We start from the raw sequence: 8366 nt of genomic DNA, 5'->3' as shown, positions 1-8366 counted from the left end.
TAGTCAAACACAATTAACAAAATTTTTTGTTTTTTCATTTTTCATTAGCCTTGACATAGTTTTTTTTGTTATCCCTTAAATAATAATATAACCACATTATTCCAATATTGTAGTTCAGGTCATATGTCTTTGTCATCAAATACCTGTATGCTTTACTGTGATAATATTTTGAGTTGGTTTTAATTAAAATTCTTCAGTCACTCAAACCTCTCCTCTCTCCCTCACTTTCACACATTACATGCACATAATAATACCTGCTTGAATGAAAATTCCATTATGACTATCACTTTTTAATCGCTCGGTTCCCGGGCCATCATAAAAGCCAACTTTGATTTTACTCGGTTAAATTGTTGTATGGAATTTTGTATTATTTTAACAACACTCTCGCCTTTCCCCTCTCTCTCTCTACAAATTAACCACAAAGTATATAATTGTTGGGGTACTCGTATCGTCAGGGTTTTTGAACACAAGTCATTCTATTATCATAACATCCGAAGGGCAAAAATGTTCACTGACATTTTCGCTGCTGCAGTCACCCTCTTACATACACACACACACAAAGCTGATGGAGTGGGCATATCTTTGTTCTAGTTTCATGTTTCCACTTTCTCGCCAATGGACACAATTTTAATATTTAATTTCCACATAAAAATGGAAAATTGTGAAATGTCCGTTCGCGTTGCCCAAAAGCGACTATTTAATGAAAGTATATACAAACATATATAATGTCTTTTGTTATAATATTAATATTAATTGGTAGATTTAAGTCAGGATATGATACAATAAAAAAATCAAAAATAAAGTTGACATTTTTAAATTTGTGTGTCATTTAGAAAATGCCATTTAAAATTTATGAAACCTGTGGAGTTTTAAAGAAGTCGACCATGGGTCGTATAAGTGTTGACACAACGTATACACAATTAGGTACCGGCTTTAGCAACGATACGAAATACATTCGGAGAAGAATTTTTGATGAATATATTTCACGAGGCATGGATTTCTATACCCTTCACCACACTGTGGTACAGGGTATTATGTATTTGTGCATATATTTGTAACAGGCAAAAGGAATCGAGATAGACTCATGGTTCCTTTTGAGAATGTGCATAGAATCACTTTCTGAGTCGATTTACGCATGTCCGTCAGCCCGTCCACGTCTTTTTGTGAACAAAGTACAGGTCGCATTTATAATCCGATTTAGATGAAATTTGGTACAGTTCACTTAAGTGGCTGCCATATATATGTCCGACCGATTTAATGTAAATGGTTCACAAAAGTCCCTATATATCTTCCGATTTGCACGAAATTTGGCACAGCGTACGGAATTGAGTCTAAAATGGTGTGTGTAAAATTTCTTGAAAATCAATTCAGATTTAGATATAGCTCCCATATATATGTCCCACCGATGTTATGTAAATGGTGCACCAAAGTCCCTATATATCTTTCGATTTGCACGAAGTTTGGTATATCGTACTGAATTGAGACTAGAATTATGTGTGTACAAGTTCTTGAAAATCGGTTCATATTTAGATATAGCTCCCATATATATGTTCGACCGATTTAAGGTAAATGGTGAACCAAAGTCCCTATATATATATTTCGATTTGCACGAAATTTGGCACAGCGTACGGAATTGAGTCTAGAATGATGTGTGTAAAATGTTTTGAAAATCGGTTCAGATTTCGATATAGCTCCCATATATATGTCCGACCGATTTAAAGTAAATGGTGCACCAATGTCCTTATATATCTTTCGATTTGCACGAAATTTAGCATAGCGTACTGAATTAAGACTAGAGAATGATATGTGTAAAATTTCTTGAAAATCGGTTCAGATTTAGATATAGCTCCCACATATATTTTCGTCCGATTTAATGAAAATGGTCCACCAAAGTCCCTATATATCTTTCGATTTGTACGAAATTTAGCACATCGTGTTCAATTAAGTCCAGAATGATGTTTGCAAAGTTTCGTGAAAATCGGTTAAGATTTAGATATAGCTCCCATATATAGTTTCGTCCGATTTTACGTAAATGGTGCACCAAAGTCCCTATATATCATTCGATTTGCACGAAATTTGGCACATGGTAATGAATTAGGCCTAGAATGATGTGTGCCGAGTTTCATGAAAATCGGTTCAGATTTAGATATAGCTCCCATATATAGTTTCGTCCGATTTTATGTAAATGGTGCACCAAAGTCTTTATATATCATTCGATTTGCACGAAATTTGACACAGCGTAATGAAGATGTGTGTTAAATTTCCTGAAATCTTTGAAATCGGTTCAGATTTTGATATAGCTTCTATATCTGATCAAATGAAAAAATTAGTATAGGTTGCAGAATGACATGTTTAAGGATCCAATTTCATTTTGCTGGTCCTTTACAAATGCGACGTCTGTTAGGATTCATCCGTTGAAGTGTTGAAGGGTATCATATAGTCGGCCCGTCCGACTTTTGAACTTTCCTTAGTGGTTTAATAAATATTTTTGCTGGAGTCCCCTAAGATATTTTTGGGGTCTATAACAAGGAGTGAATGTTTTAAAGAATTTTAAAAATCCTTTTTTAAGATCTATAACAATGCGAGGATTTTTTTTTTAAATATTTTTTGGGGTCTATAAAACAGCGACGATTTTTGTACCCTACACAACAATGTTTCAGGGTATTATAGCTTTGTGCAGCCCCAAGACTTTGTTAAGTCGCGAAATATTGGTCCTAGAACCATCTTTAAGTATACCGATCGTCATATCTCGACTACCTGAGTCGATCTAGACATGTGTGTCCGTCCGTCCATCTGTCCATTATAATTTGTAAACACGATATTTTGCATGTAGGATGGGTTGTGGTCAATGAAGACCCCTATTGTTTTTGGTAAATATCAATTAATATTTAGGAGGTGTAATGGACCAAAAACTTTATTTTTGTCTGATTTTCTGGAAGAAGGAAATTGGTCCAAACAATAAGCCGGTCAAATGTCGCGCGATCGCTTTGAAATTGTACATGAAGTTCCGATTATGGTCAAGGACGACGCCTATACTTTTCGGTGAAGTTGAGATATCATTCATGGGGTGCAATGAACCGAAAACTTTAATTTTGTCAGATTTTCTAGTCGCTCTATACGTAATTATTATATGCAGAACATCACATATTTTACAAGGCGAAGGGGATCTGACCAAATACTTAGAGCGGCTGTTTAGATGATGAGCGGTCAATATTTCGAGGGTCAAATCAACCAAAACCTAAAGTGACCAATTGCTATACTCTACACAACTATGTTGTCAACCCCAATAGCTTGTAACGCCGCAAAATATTGGTTCTAGACCCACCTTTACGTATACCGATCGTCAAATCTTATAACTAGCTGAGTCGATCTAGACATGTGTGTCCGTCCGTCTGTTCATTATAATTTGCAAACACCATATAGGCCACAGTTGTGGACAAAATTTTGCATGTAGGATGGGTTCTGACCAAATACTTAATTTTTGTCGGTTTTTCTGTTAGCTCCAAAGGCCGCAATTATGACCCAAACGTCGCGAATTTTTACATGGAGAAGGGGATCGGAGGGGATTGATAAAGATCGGTCAATATTTAGCGGGTCAAATGAACTCTGGCTTTTGTGTGAAAAATGACAAAATGTGTATTCTATAGCGTATATATTTACTCCTGAATGACATAGGCCCGAAAAGTTGAAAGTATATCCAAGAGGAGCGGTTGCCCTTTGTACTCGGATGTGAGAGTTAGACTTAAATATTTACAAGTGCTTACGTATTCTGATATTATGTAGTAACCCATTACCACACTGGAGGACGGAAATATATCGCTGATCGCTTTGAAATGTTCCATGAGGTTCCAGTTATGGTCAAGGACAACGCCTATAATTTTCGGCGATGATCAGATAATAGTTTTGGGATGAAGTGGGTAGAAAACTAATATTTTTTTTTTTTGTTTTTTTTTTCGAGTGGATTTATATGCCACAAATTTAAGCCGAACATCACAACACAACTCACGGTGTAGGAAATCTGGATAAGTAATTAGAAGGGCTGTACTGAATATGAATAGTAATATTCGGAAAGTTAGAGTTTGCTGGTAGTTGTGTAGGGTATCGTATGGTCAGTCCCGTCCGACTATACTTCTCCGCTCAATGGTTTAATGTTATACCAGTAATATCTGAAAGAAATGTTAGGGTTATTTTTCTATTTTACCCAAATTTCGCCGAAAAATTGACATTATATAAAAATAATCACATTTTGTGTATAAGTATACGCCTTGCGGATTATATCAAGGCCCTTGCGATAAATCTTGGGGTTCTATAAATAGGAATAAATCTTAAAATAAAATAATATTATGAAATATATATTTTAAATTGCGTCTAAATCGCGTAATTATCGAAATCATTTGATGCGAATGCAGTTTCCAGGAAGTACTGAAGTTTATTTTCCAATCCGTGTATATTTTGCGAAATTTCATTTGACGGCTAAGATGTACTACAAGTTACATTGAAGTACTCAAAAACTCGTAAAACGTGAATAATTTCCGAAAACTCCATATGCCATTAACGTGCATCCTATTTCAGTGTGCACACTAAAAAATATATCGATCTATACCGATTTTAATGTGGTCCATTAAGAACCGTGTATGTGCCAGCTCACACTATTGTTGAGATAAATTGGGTACATCTCTCTTTCGGCTGAAGTTTTTAAAGTTCTCTTTTCGAAAAAGATCAAAATCCGTATGAGGTCATTTATTGAAGCGGAGATGATCCACAGAAAACGCAAATAAATCCGCGATATTTTCAAAAACATTTTTTGCCAAATTTCGTGTTTTTGGAAGGCCAGTTACCGCCGTTCTAGTAGATGGATTTTCACGAAGAAGATTTTATATCATCCGAAATGTAAAAAAAACCTTATTGATCGCGGGTATCCATATCATTCAGTTGACAGATCTAAAAATTTGGTCCGAAAAATAGGTTTTTTTAGAAATTTGATCGCACAACATTTTCACCATCTGATGAGTATTACTCTGAAGCTGTGCATGCTACAAACACAAACTACAGATTCGCGACTACAATAATCTTATAATCGATTTTTAGAAATTCCTGTTTGCGTATTAAAGCTAGAAGTAAAACTAAAAAAACACTCAAAATCGAGTTTCAAAATGTCAGCACCATTTAAAGGCAGATGCAGTTAAAATTTGAAAAATGATACATAAGGGGCGTAGACCCCATTTTGTTGGCTTCTAGTTTTAAAGTAGACACAGCTTTCACCCAAATATAGTTTGGAGGTCAATATCATGAACAGTTTGCAACGACAGATCAATTAACTCAAAACTATTCACTTTTTTCATATACTTAAGTAGTTCCCGAGTTATAAAGGGGTGAACCTCCGCTTCAGCTATGTTAAAAAATTGGCAATATTGCCCATATACAGATATATATTTAATGTAAAATTTATCGAAATACTTACTGTACAGTTTAATGGTCCCATCCATTTCACCTCGTGGATTTTTGGCGACACACTTATAGCTGCCGTAATCACTTTTCTGGACATTCGTTATGTGTAGGCGCATAGTGGCCTTGTATGATGGATTGCCGGGTATTGTCTCCGTTCTGGACACATGGACATTATAAAGATAAAATACAAAAGGAGGTGTATGAAAATTAGTACGTATTTTTATATAGATTTTCTATTTCAAAAAGGAAATATCATATTTTTAAAAGATAATATACTCATAACTAAAAAAATATTTTTTTAAGATAACACCCTCATAATTTTTCAAAAACACCCTTATCCGGAAAAACCCCAAAAATCGTTATTTGAATTTTTCTTCCGCTTTCCTAAGAATTTTAATATTTATTTTTTCTATTTTTCCTATTTTATATGAATACACCTTTTAAACATTCCCCATTCAAAAGTCATTAGACTCATAAATAAAATTGATTTAAATATTTTTATTTCATTTTTTTTTAATTTTACCGCATTTTGATAACCAAGATCATGTAAATTATGCAAATATATATTTTGTGACATTTATTAATACATTTAACTTGCCTGCCTTTTACATTAACAATGAAATGTGAGTAGTAAAAACAAACATAAAAGAAAAATCCACAATGGAAGTAGATGAAAATATAAGAGAATAAGTCGTAAATATTTGAGAGTAACATAGGGTGTCCTGGAGGCGTGGATTTTAAAAATAATTTTTTCAGAGATTTTAAATCCGGGACCTTCAGAAGGCGTGGATTTTTAAAATAATTTTTTCAGGGACCTCCATAAGGCGTGGATTTTTAAAATAATTTTTTCAGGGACCTCCATAAGGCGTGGATTTTTAAAATAATTTTTTTCAGGGACCTCCATAAGGCGTGGATTTTTTAAATAATTTTTTTCAGGGACCTACATAAGGCGTGGATTTTTAAAATAATTTTTTTTCTGAGACCTGTATAAGGCGTGGATTTTTAAAATAATTTTTTTCAGGGAATACAATAGGCGTTGATTTTTAAAATAATTTTTTTCAGGGACTACAATAGGCGTGGATTTTTAAAATATTTTTTTCAGGGACCTCTATAAGGCATGGATTTTTAAAATAATTTTTTTCAGGGACCTCCAAAGGCGTGGATTTTTAAAATAATTTATTTTCAGGGACCTCCATAAGGCGTGGATTTTAAAAATAATTTTTTTCAGGGAACTCCATAAGTTGTGGATTTTTAAAATATTTTTTTCAGGGACCTCCATAAGGCGTGGACTTTTAAAATAATTTTTTTCAGGGACCTCCATAAGGCGTGGACTTTTAAAATAATTTTTTTCAGGGACCTCACCCTATTATTATTGTAATAAAAAGAAATCTTATTTGCAATGAATATTTCCTTTAAATGTCAATGGACAACACAATGGGACAATAGAGTTACACACGTAATCTGATGAGGATGATGATGAGACTGGCGAATGGCAATAATGATGAAGATGGTGACCGACACCAGAATGGTGACACAACGAAGACAATATAATCCAATAGATGAGAAATGGCGACGCCAGTCATATTTATGAAGTGGCTGGACGGTTCTGATGATGATTATGATGACCTTGACAATGTATAAAGAACAGTTATTTTGCGGGAGCTAGACAAACGGTAATATGAGATAATATATTATGGTGTTAACAACAAGGGGAACATACAATATATTTGCAAATTTAATTAAGACCCTTGAAAAAGTTCTTTAAAAAAATCCACGCCTTGTGTAAGACCCGTAGAAAAAAATCTTTAAAAAAATCCACGCTTTGTGTAGGACCCCTAGAAAAATTCTTTAAAAAAATCCACGCCTTGTGTAGGACCCCTAAAAAATTCTTTAAAAAAATCCACGCCTTGTGTAGGACCCCTAAAAAATTCTTTAAAAAAATCCACGCCTTGTGTAGGACCCCTAAAAAATTCTTTAAAAAAATCCACGCCTTGTGTAGGACCCCCAAAAAATTAATTTAAAAAATCCACGCCTTGTGTAAGACCCCCAAAAAATTAATTTAAAAAATCCACGCCTTGTGTAGGACCCCTAAAAAATTCTTTAAAAAAATCCACGCCTTGTGTAGGACCCCTAAAAAATTCTTTAAAAAAATCCACGCCTTGTGTAGGACCCCTAGAAAAATTCTTTAAAAAATCCACGCCTTGTGTAAGACCCCTAAAAAATTAATTTAAAAAATCCACGCCTTGTGTAAGACCCCTAAAAAATTAATTTAAAAAATCCACGCCTTGTGTAAGACCCCTAAAAAATTAATTTAAAAAATCCACGCCTTGTGTAAGACCCCTAAAAAATAAATTTAAAAAATCCACGCCTTGTGTAAGACCCTTGAAAAAGTTATTTAAAAAATCCACGCCTTGTGTAAGACCCTTGAAAAAGTTATTTAAAAAATCCACGCCTTGTGTAAGACCCTAAAAAAATCCACGCCTTGTGTATGAAAAAAATTAATTTAAAAAATCCACGCCTTGGTTGAGGTGCCAAAAAATTGATTTAAAAAAAAATCCACGCCTTGGTTGAGGTGCCAAAAAATTAATTTAAAAAATCCACGCCTTGTGTAAGACCCCTAAAAAATTAATTTAAAAAATCCACGCCTTGTGTAAGACCCCTAAAAAATTAATTTAAAAAATCCACGCCTTGTGTAAGACCCCTAAAAAATTAATTTAAAAAATCCACGCCTTGTGTAAGATTCCTAGAAAAATTCTTAAAAAAAAACCACGCCTTGTGTAGGACCCCTAGAAAAATTCTTTAAAAAAAATCCACGCCTTGTGTAAGACCCCTAAAAAATTGATTTAAAAAATCCACACCTTGTGTAAGACCCCTAAGAAATGTATTTAAAAAATCCACGCCTTGTGTAAGACCCCTAA

This window comes from Musca vetustissima, unplaced genomic scaffold (genome assembly GCF_032173495.1).
Source record: "Musca vetustissima isolate MV318-11 ecotype Yass unplaced genomic scaffold, APGP_CSIRO_Mvet_v1 utg88968, whole genome shotgun sequence".
NCBI lineage: Eukaryota > Metazoa > Arthropoda > Insecta > Diptera > Muscidae > Musca > Musca vetustissima.
Note: the sequence above shows the minus strand (reverse complement) of the source record.